This window comes from Monodelphis domestica, chromosome 1 (genome assembly GCF_027887165.1).
Source record: "Monodelphis domestica isolate mMonDom1 chromosome 1, mMonDom1.pri, whole genome shotgun sequence".
Lineage (NCBI taxonomy): Eukaryota > Metazoa > Chordata > Mammalia > Didelphimorphia > Didelphidae > Monodelphis > Monodelphis domestica.
The window spans coordinates 468,175,487-468,186,748 of record NC_077227.1 but is presented as its reverse complement, the minus strand read 5'-3'; the positions used below and the strand labels follow the sequence as shown (position 1 = coordinate 468,186,748).

Genomic DNA, 11,262 nt, shown 5'->3' with positions numbered 1-11,262 from the left:
GAAAATGAGGAGATGCCCTTCTATTGTGGAATGGCTGAACAAATTGTAGTATCTGTTGTTGAAGGAATACTACAGTGCTAAAAGGAATAGTGAACTGGAGGAATTCCATGTGAACTGGAATGACCTCCAGGAATTGATGCAGAGTGAAAAGAGCAGAACCAGGAGAACATTGTCACAAAGACTGATAATATACTGTGGCACAATAGAATGTAATGGACTTCTCTACTAGTAGCAATGCAATAATCCAGGACAATTCTGAAGGACTCATGAGAAAGAACACTATCCACATTCAGAGGAAGAACTGTGGGAGTAGAAACACAGAAGAAAAACAACTGCTTGATCACATGGTTTGATGGGGATATGATTGGAGATCTAGACTCTAAAGGATCACCCTAGTGCAAATGTTAATAATATGGAAATAGGTGTCGATCAATGGCACATATAAAACCCAGTGGAATTTCTCATTGGCTATAGGAGGGGGATGGAAGGAGGGGAGGGAAAGAACATGAATCATGTAACCATGGAAAAATATTCTAAGTTAATTAAATAAATAAACATTTTTAAAAGAGAAAGAAAGAAAGAAAGAAAGAAAGAAAGAAAGAAAGAAAGAAAGAAAGAAAGAAAGAAAGAAAGAAAGAAAGAAAGAAAGAAAGAAAGAAAGAAAGAAAGAAAGAAAGAAAGAAAGAAAGAAAGAAAGAAAGAAAGAAAGAAAGAAAGAAAGAAAGAAAGAAAGAAAGAAAGAAAGAAGGAAGGCAGGAAAGAAGGAAGGAAGGAAAGGAGAGAGAGAGAAAGAGGGAGGGAGAGAGAGAAAGATAAAAGCTTATTCTGACATGGCCCATTCTTAAGATTTCATGCTTGCTATTTTAAAAGAATTTCTTACTTTTCTAAACATTTCAAGGTGCCGTCATGGACACACAATGGTGAAATACTTGGCTGCATGTCTGAGTGGGAAGAAAAGGTAAATTTCATTTCCATCCATTTCTCTCTATACTTTTCCTTTATGATATTGGGCAAATTACTTCCCATATTATACCCTCAATTTCCCCATACATAGAATGGGGAAGGGGGGGGGGGGCTGAGAATATTGGCCCTAGTTTCCAGGATAAAGAGACCTGGAATCTGAGAACAGGAAGGGATTTTAGAAAACATATGGTCTAGCTCCTATTTAAAGCAGAAATACCCTTCTATAAAATCCTTAACATGTGCTTGAACAAATCCAGTGATAGCATAGGCCCTATCTATCTATCTATCTATCTATCTATCTAAGCAACATTATCCTATTATTGTTGCCCAAGTCTAATTGCTCTGAAGTTTTTCTCCTATACAAAGCCAAAATCTGCTTTCCTGAAACTTCAAGGCGATGTTTTTAGTTCTGTCCTCTGGACTCTCACAGAAAAGCTTAATTCTTCTTCCACATGACAAGCCTGGTTATTATTCTCTGGGCTGGTCATGTCCAGAGCTATGGTTTCACAGTGACAGCAGCATTAGAGGGGCCAGTGCTCTGTGAGTGATCAGAGAATAAGTACACGGAGGAGACACTCTCTCTTCTGCCACCACCACCCCCTCGTCTACTGAGATGTAGGGCCAATAGGCTGACGCAGGGTTGGTCAAAGAGCTGCAAAGGGTTATGCGGTCTCCGGGGAGAGTGCCCTGTAGAGCAGGTGGTAGCATGGCCCTGGGGAACAGAGCAATGGAGCCAGGAGCATCATGGTCAGAGCCTGGAGCCCCTAGAAAGTGGCTCCACACAGACCCGTATACGCAGAGGCAGCAGAGCAAAGCTCAAGAGACCTTAGGGGCTCGTCTGCCCCGCAGGTGTATTAAGCTGAGGGGGTTTCCAGCCCCTCCCTTTTCCCACAGTCCCAGGTTCTTGGCTAGCCAGCAACACCTGCGGCGCAAAAAAACAGCCCCAGGGCACAGAGCAACTTCCCCAGACAACGAATTGTTCCCTGGGGAGCGCGCCCAGGTCCCGAGCACACGCGCGCGCCTCTCTTCCCCCTTTACCACCACCCCCCCCTTCTCCCAACACTGGGCACGCGCCCCTCCCCACAAACTCTCAGGCTGGAGACTGCAACGACCGCTGTGCGCGCTCCTCGCCTGGGACTGGGACTGGGCTCGCGCCGCGCGCGTGCCGCTCGCTCGCTCGCCTGGAGCCGGTGCAAGCCTCGGAAAGAGCAGAAGCAGCGGCCGCTGCAGGGAGCTGCAAAAGGGGGTAGGAGGAGGGGGGGGGGGGGGTCAACGGAGAAGCAGCGCTGACAGCAGCTTGTGGGTCCCTGGGGCGGTGGGACTTGGGGCTAAGGGCTAACGGTCTTTGGATGCAGCCCGCTTTCCTAGAGTGGGCGCCCCAACTAATCCTGTCTGTCCCCGCAATGCCTCTTAGCTGCAACCCGACTGGTCTTGGCGGGAGCGGCAGCTCCTAGCGACCGGCGGGACGGCGCGAAGCGGCCCCAGGCCAGCCGGGCCCATCACGTGCAGCCGCCTCGGACGCGCCGAGGCGCTGCTGGCAGGGGACGTGGAGAGCCCCGGTCCTCCCCTGAGGGCAGTGGCCGTTCCCATGGTGAAAGGTAGGCGCTTCGGGCGCTTGGGCTGGGGATAAGAGGGGCCAGTGCTGGGGGGAAGCGGACCAGGAGCTGAAGAGAGTGCATGCACCAGGGCCGTAGGAAATGGGGCAGGGGAACGTAGGACATGGGAACACCTGGGCTCCTTTAGGCTTGGACCCCCACTCTCCATTCCCGGAGCGTCCTGCACTTCCTCTTTGTTGGCCAGTCTACAGAAGGGACTGGCCAGGCTGCGCCTGCTCCCCGGCCCACCTGGGCCTGAGGCCGAGGCAGCCGCCAGCCTGAGGTGACCTCAGAGCCCCCGTCGGCGCGCACTGGGGCATCTAGAGCAGATGCTGCAGAGATAGGGGCCCCAGAGAGGGAAGGGGAGAAGGCACAGGAGGGTGAAGGTGTTTGCATGCGGGCCACACCGCCTCCTGCGCCACATACCCCCAAAACAACAGACCGGTTGGGAGGCAGGAAAAGTTTCCCAAGGTGGTGACAGTGGAAGACTGCGCCTAGTTCAGAACTAGGAGCTTTTCCTGATGCTTCCGTTTTGTAGTGCCCCCAGCCCAGCCTCCCTGCAAAGCATCAAGGCCATGAAAAAGCATTTTGCCTTTTTTGCCCAGCTGGGAAGTACAAGCCCCCAAACTACCAGAAGCTGGAAGAGAGTTTATAGCTCCTGATTATCCCCCTACCTTCCCCAGGAGTGTCCCTCTCATCCTTTACAGAGAAAAGACATCCCTTAAAGGTGATCTTTGTATAGTTCCACAAACTGGATCAGATCTCAGTGTGCTGCTGACAAAGGACAAAATATTTAAGTATGCAAGGTCATTAGATCCAATTTCAAGGAGAGATGGAGGCATTTCCAAAGGTCATATCACTATTTTACCTGCTAGTTCACTGGAAATGCCTTTCTACCTTCCCAAGGAAAGTGGTACCAACAAGTGAGATTGCTATTGGATCTACCCAGCATCTTTCTCTTCCGGAGAATTGTCCCTATCACTGTGCCCCAAAACCCCAGCACCCTTTGGGCTAACACTGCCAGACCAGGTAACTCCCAGGCAATGGAAGAAATTGAAGCTGGAGAAAAGTTTTGGCTGCATGGAAAGGAGTTGATTTTGAGTCTTTCCATCTTCTTGCTTTTTATAATCAAAAATAAGATTCTTAAATCATTTGAGGTTGAATTCAGGAAAACTGCAGAGTAGGTGGTGGAGGATGAACCTTCAGACCACGGGCAAAGATTCCTCTGTCCTTAACAGAATGATGGCAATTTTTAACTCTTTTAAAACTGGGCCCAAGCATTTTGAAGAAACTGGGTTCACCTCGATGATTGAATTGTAATTGAGGCTGCAGGTTCAATCTCTTTCCCAAAGCTAGTCTACTGACCAAGCAGATTCGATGGCAGGAAAATTAATTAGCTGACAGGAAAAATGCCTTTAGAGGTGGATCGAAGTGCTTTCCAACCTGAACTGAGCATGAGACTGGAAAACCAAGGTATGAAAATATACTGTTTTCTTGGATCTCCTGAGTGCTGTGTTCCTACTGCTGGGAAGAGGGGGAGTTGTAGGATGATTTTCTTTATTATTGAAGTCAAAGAGAGCCTAGCCTCTAACTGGGGGATTATTAACTTGGTGTCCATGGACCTTGGGAATGGGGCATGAACTTGGAACTTTTAATATTTTAATAACTATTTCACTGTAATTGGTTTCCTTTGTAATCCTATAGGTTTAACTTGATGAATTTTAAAAACATTATTCTAAAGAAGAGGCTTCACCAGACTGCCAAAGGGGTCCACAGCACAAAAAAAGCTGAAGAATCCCTCCCTGAACTAGGTTTTTGCTGTTATGATGACAGTAGTAGCTTCCTGTAAAGATTAAAATTTAGGGAAACTGAGGCAGGTAGAAATTAGTTTCTCTCTGCAAGGAGTATTATATTTTATGAGGTTTATTAAAGGTTGAGAATTTAAGAATATTCAAGTAAGAAAAGGCACGTGCCAGGTGGGCCATAAGGCCCACCCAAAATTTCACTCACACCATGAGTTTATAATAAATAATATAAACAGACACCATGAGTTATCTGTTTGCCAGCGGAGACAGGAAGTCAAGAGACCCGGGAAGACCCTTTAAATAAAATTTTGCTCTCATCCCAGGTGAGAATTCAGTGAGATTAGAAGGCATTCTGGGAGCTAGCAAGGACTCCTGGGGAATGGAGTCCAGAGTTCAAATCTCAATTTTACATTCCTCAGTTTAAATCAACAAAGGTTTATTCAGTGCCTTCTGAAGGGAAGGCATTGTACTAGACTTTCCCAGGAGTCAAGAAGAAAAATTGGTACCGGGAGGGATAGGGGGATCCACTACAGCCTTCAAACAGGACCTTTCCTAGGTGATGCCCCACCATTTCAATCCATCTAACAGAACAATCAAAGGCAGCTTTTAAGAATAGAGTGAGGGCAGGTAGGTGACAAAGTGGATAGAACATCCAAAGGATCTGGGTTCAGATTTGGCCTTAAGACACTTCCTAACTGTGTGACCCTAGGCATGTGACTTAACTATTGTTTGCCTAGCCCTTGCCCTTCTATCTTAGAGTTGTTACTAAGACAGAAAGTAAAATATATTTTTTTTAAGATTATATGAAATCACACAATTCAATGCAGTGGGTAATCCTACTCTTTGTTGTAGAGAAGGGTTAAGGAGTGAATTTGAGGTTGGTGATAGGTCTATCTATGAGCCTTGGGGCTATTTTCACACCAGCTAGCAAACTTACTTTCTCCCCCCAATTTATAATCCTCCTTGAGTCACTGTCTATGGGATCTTAGAACCATTGCACCAAGGCAACTAGCCTCAGACTACTCAGCCTCGGGCCCCCCAGTGAGGCCTTCAGAGCCCTTAGAGAAGTGCCACCAGCTTGTTTTCTGGTGCTACTGATTGTAAAAGGCATCAGGATCAGCTCCTATAATTAGAGCTCTGAGCTCAGGCATGCTGGGCTTCAGCAGTAGAACAATGGCATTGGAGAGCCTAGTGAGCAGTAATTACTGTGCTCAGGAGGGTAAAAGGGGGAGCAGAATTACTGAGAGTGATTTATTACATCTCAGTAAATTACATCTGACTCTAAAACTCTAGGGGCAGAAGGGAAATGGGAACAACAACTGTGCCCTCATCTACTGCTATTTCCCTGTCTGAGTATGCAGCTTACTGATTTGCCTATTTCCAAAATATCTGTCCCTTGTTCCAGCAAGGGAAAAGAAGATTTGAGGCAGGGAAGTGGGGTTGGGCAGGAAAGAGGGATTGGTTTGTGCAAGGAAGGAGGCAACAACCTGACAAAGAGAAACACCAGTGTTCAGCATTTGCCTGAAAGCACTGTTGGTTATATTGATATTAAAACTATCATTGTCTGTTCTGGGAGACCTATCTCCAGGGAGGATGACAAGGCTGGTTTTAAAACTCAGGCAGTCCCCAAGTCCTATAGCCTTACATCCTGTATTTTACTGCCAGAAAGAGCCTAGAGAGAAGGAATCATAGAGCTCATCATATCAGAGCTAGACAGGGCCATAGACCTAACACGGCGTGCCAAGGGCAACAAGGGGCCTTAAAATGTAGAGTGATAGAGCTGGAGTCCTTGAAGGTTATCCAATCCAACCCTTTAATTTTATAGATGAGTAATCTAAGCCTCCAGAAGGAAGGGTATTTTGAAAATTGTAAAGTGCTATATATAAATAGGGATAGAGACTGGACCCATGATTTCTTTGATATAGGAAACCTTCCTGGTTGAGCAAATCCACTCTATCAGCATAGATGGACACCTTTTTTCAGTTTAATGTCTTAGAGAACACTCAGGGATTCATTGGCATAGTTGGAATCGCACAGTCAGATGCATCAAGGCTCCCGCCCAGCTGGGTCTTTCTGCTTTTTGAGACCAGTCCTCTACCTACCCACGGCCTCTGCTACATAGATATTTGTTCAAGGTCACAGTTAGGGGCAGAACACAAGACTACAAACAGGTCTCCTGACAGTTTCCCACATTTAAAGGGAGAAGATAACTTTTGCCACAAGACTTTCTACCAAACTCTGCTTGGATACTGGCTGGGCAAGGTGAGATGGATGTGAAGTTGACATGGTTGGTTTCGTTTGGAGGCGGATTGCAGCTAGTCTACAACACTCTTAAGCTTGCTGTAGTTGGGTACTTTTCCCAGTGCTCATGAGAAAGCAGGCTTTTTAAATTTTATTTTTTTGTGGATCAAATCCCACAGCATAAACCCCAGGTGAATATGGCATGAATAGTGTAGGAGGTTGGTACCTGGCAGAGAGCTGAAGTCAAGCCACGTTTAGGCTGCTTTCAAGATGTTATAAAACAATTACCTTGAAGGCTTCAAGTTTTCTGAGCATTTTGTTGGGACCTCTCCTTATTGATCACATGCTGCCTTGTACCATTCTTATTTGTAGTGTGTTACCTCTCCTTTTAGCCCTTAAGCTCTTTGTGGTAGGGACTCTTGTGCTTTTCATTACTGTGTCTCAACCAGGTGCAATATCTTATGCATAGTAGGCACTTCGTGACTGTTTATTGGATAAATTGAACTGGGGATTCTGAATTCTCTAAAGATATAAAATAAGATCTTGTTGGGGACTGACAGACTATAGACCTCATATGAATAGTTTATTTACTGTAAGGGCTGATTTATCTCCCTTCCATTTTTCCTCCAAAGTAATTGTTCTATGCTTTGCTCTAGTGACTTTGGACAAATCTGTTGGACTCAGTGCCTGACATTACCCTCTCCAAATAGTGTCATTTAATTGATTGATGGAGAAGTTCTTGAATGTAGCCCTATGGCTGTCTTAGTTTGCAAGCTTCCTTGGGTCCATTGGGGTTATAAGATGCTTTGGAGTTTTAAGAGTTAATGAAAATTTAGGAGTTGTCAGGAATCCAGTGGAGCCAATACCACAATACTCCCAACCAGAGTGTGGAATTCCTGAGAAGGCAGACTTTGCCTTGAATCTGCTCAAGGTTCCTTAATGTAGCCAGCTCACTACAAAAATAAAGCCAACAACTGGGGACATCTGGGTAACTCAGTGGACTGAGAGGCAGAGATGAGAGGTCCTAGGTTAAAATTTGGCCTCAGACACTTCCTAGCTGCATGACCCTGAGCAAGTCACTTAACCCCCATTGCCTAGCCCATACTGCTCTTCTGCCTTAGAACCAATACATGGTATTGATTCTAAGGTGGAAGTTAAGGGTTTAAATTTTTAAAATTTAATTAAAAAAATTTAAGACAACAATCTTATATGATAATTTCAACAAAAAGATGGCCCCAGGACATGTATTCAAGAACAGTTTATAGTCTACCGCATAATTCCTAACAGGATAAAAAGGATAGACTTTCCATTTGAGCATTTCCATGAAAATTTTATAAACTATAATGTGCCAACCAAGATAAGGAATTACTATATTTATTTTTTATCCTTTACCATTTTCCTCCTTTTTCAAATTTTTTTCCTTTTTCCTTTTTGTTTCACAAGGGTGACTCAGGAGTCTTGGAATGGTCAGTAGAATAGGCTTTATTTGCATGGCCTACCTTTGTCTTTCTACATTGCTCTACCTTGAAGAATATTCAATAAAGCAGAGGAAAAATTTATGAAGAGGGCATGAGCTTTCAAAGAAAGAGTACACTGAACTTTCAACCAGTTTTGAGTCCCAGGTCTGACACTCATTGTCTAACACTTCTCATCTCTGCGTCTCAGTTTTTACAGCCATAAAAATGAGGGAATTGGATTCAATTAGGGGTTATTTATCTTTTTTGTGTGTAGTAGACCTTTTTGGTAGTCTGGTTGAAGCCTATGGACTCCTCAGAATAATGTTTTTAAATGCACAAAACAAAACATAGGATTATAAAGGAAAGCAATGATATTGAAATACCATTTTCTTTTTAAAAACAAGTTCCCAGGGGTGGCTAGGTACCCCAGTGGATCAAGCATCAGGCCTGGAGTCTGGAGGACCTAGGTTAAAATCTGGCTTCATATTCCACTTAATCCCAATTACCTAGCTCTTTTCCCTTTTTAGAGCTGTTACTAGACAGAAAGTAAGGATTTAAATGAAAAAATAATAATAAAAACATGTTCCCAGACCTCAGGTCAAGAAGTCCTGGACTACATGATCTCTAGGATCCTATTCAGTTCTGACAGTTGATCAGCCTGGCATTGACTCTCATTCACAATCAACATTTCTAATCTAATCTCCAACTATTCTCTTATAATAAGCCCTTCTCTCCAGGCACATTGGACTATTCACCTTCCCTAAGAATACTCTTCTCTCTACGACTTTACTCATGTTTTTCTTTCATCCATAATGCCTTATGTCCTATTTTGATGGTTGAAATAGTGCATATCCTGCAGAGCCTAGATCAAGTCCCATCTCCTCCATGAGCAAATTCTTAATAACAAAAGAAGTGATTCCTCCCTCCTCTGTTCCTAGAGCAGAACAAAGTTCAGTGGAGATTGAGCTTGGGACTCTTTGGTAGGTGCGCCCCCACCAACTGAGATCATTTGCCTCTCAAACTGCTCTGAAGGATGTTCATTGTTTTCTTCATCTCCCCAGTGATGTTCATATCAGGTTTAACCATTCAATGGCCTCTTTTGATTTAGAAGTAATAAAGCCCACGAGAGAATTAGTAGGCTGGCACACCTGTCACTCGCACATGAAGAATTGACTTGTCTCTTGCTCTAGGGATGTTATCAAAGAGGCAGAATCTTGTTACATTTTCACTGTGATGATATTGGATCACCAGCCAATTAACTTGTCCTTGGTGTGTTCCCCAAGACCAGCAGAGCTACTTACAAGTGATTGTATTTATTGTTATCACAGTCAGGATTGCTCAGTAAACAAAGAAGCCTAAGGGATGCTGAGTAAGGCTCCTCTGCTCCACCAACTGAACAGCAATCCTGAAGACAAGAGGTACTACCTCTTCAGAGTATTCTGTATTAAGCCCTACTATGTGCCGGGCACTGTGCTAAGCACCAAGGGTAGAAAAAGAGGCATAAACATTTCCTGCCCTCAAGGAGTTTATGATCCAATATGATTATATGTTTATGCATATATATATATATGTAATAAGTTATATTCCTAGTGCCAACCTCTTACACTAGGCTAAATAAGAAATAATTAGAAAAGGGAAAGCATTAGAATTAAGAGGATTAGAGAAGATTTCCCCATAGAATCTTCCCCATAAAAGATTTTAGCTGGGACTTAAAAGAAGCCAGAGAGGTCAGTATTTGGAGGGGAGGAGAGAGAGAGCATTCCAGAGAGAGCTGGTCATAAAATCTGGAAGACCTGAGTTGGAGAAGTCCTGTTTCTGATGCCTGGGGGGCAGTGGGGTGGGCAACCAAAGAAAATGGCCAGAGCTGAGTGATGGAATGCCTTGTTCACAGAACAGCCAAATGGTTGGTGTCAGTGAATAGAAGAGTATTTGTTGAGGAATGAGATATGAGAAGACTGCAAAGATAGGAAGGGAATGAAGACGGAAAAATGGTAGAATTCTAGCAGGGTATCAAGGACAATTGTTCGAGGCTTAGTTGTCCCTTCTTAAGTTGGACACTTCCCAAGATCTTTTCCATTTTTCCTTTTGACCCCTTATAAGATGTAATCTCTCTGAATTTGCCTAAAACCTTCTTGATCCAACCTAAGAATAGCAAAGATATGTTAGCAGTTAACTAAAAAAATCCTAGAATATTTTTCCTTAATTGTTTCTGCACAACTTGTACATGCTACTTTGTTCACCTTTAATGGATATATATCTTTACATTTTTTAAATTATACTTTTCCCAATTACATGTAGATACAATTTTAATAATCATTGTCTGATATTTTGCAATCCATGTTCTCCCTCCCTGAGAAAGAAGGTAATATGATAACGGGTTATACATGTGCTGTCATGCAGTGCATATTTCCATATTTGTCATGTTGTGAAAGAAGACACATAAAGTGAAAAAGGGTATTAATCAATCTGTATTCAGATGTCATGGGTTCCTTCTATGGGTATGGATAGTCTTTTTCATCATGGTCTCTTGGAGTTGTCTTATATGCTTGCATTGCTGAAAATGCTTAAGTCATTCACAATTGATCATTGTACATTATTGCTGTTCTGAGTATAACATTCTTCTGGTTCTACTCACTTCACTTTTCATCCCTTCATGTAAGTCTTCTTTTTAGCAAAACCGTACCTTCTGTCTTAGAATTGAGACACGTATCAGTTCCAAGCAGAAGAGCAGTAAGGGCTAGACAATAGGGGTTGTGACTTGCCCAGGGGCATACAGCTGGAAAGTGTCTAAGACCAGATTTAAAACCAGGACCTCCTGGCTCCAGGCCTAGCTCTCTATCCACTGAGCCACTTACCCTTTATATAAATGTTTACAGGTTTTTTGTGATCATTCTATTTGTCATTTCTTATGGCACAAGAGCATTCCATTACAATCATATACCACAACTTGTTCAACCATTCCCCAACTGATAGACATAATAGATATACATCTTTGTCTTCCTCATTAGACTGTTAGCTTCGAGAGTGATCGATGATCTCTCCCATAGCATTTATCATAGACCTAGTAAAGACCTGCTACTTGAGCAGTAAAGAACTACTACTTTAGTAGCTAATACAGAATGTCAAACCTGGAAGAAACATCAGAGGTTCTTAGTGACAGGCCTAACCTGTCCCCCCAACACCTGGCAGAGCACCAGGACT

The 11,262-nt window shown here is 43.6% G+C and overlaps 1 protein-coding gene across 3 annotated transcripts in view; it reads left to right on the top strand.

Moving 5' to 3' along the window:
* Window positions 1-1,929: 1,929 nt before the first annotated feature.
* The window catches only part of FAM163B (family with sequence similarity 163 member B), a 61,393-nt gene continuing 52,060 nt past the window's right edge, over window positions 1,930-11,262 (top strand). The window contains exons 1-2 of one of the 3 annotated variants that reach the window (XM_056812661.1): window positions 1,930-2,209; window positions 2,378-2,561. The gene's annotated coding sequence lies outside the window, so the exon portion shown is untranslated. The remainder of the gene's footprint in view (window positions 2,210-2,377; window positions 2,562-11,262) is intronic. The other 2 variants (XM_056812660.1, XM_007475246.3) reach the window with 2 other exon arrangements.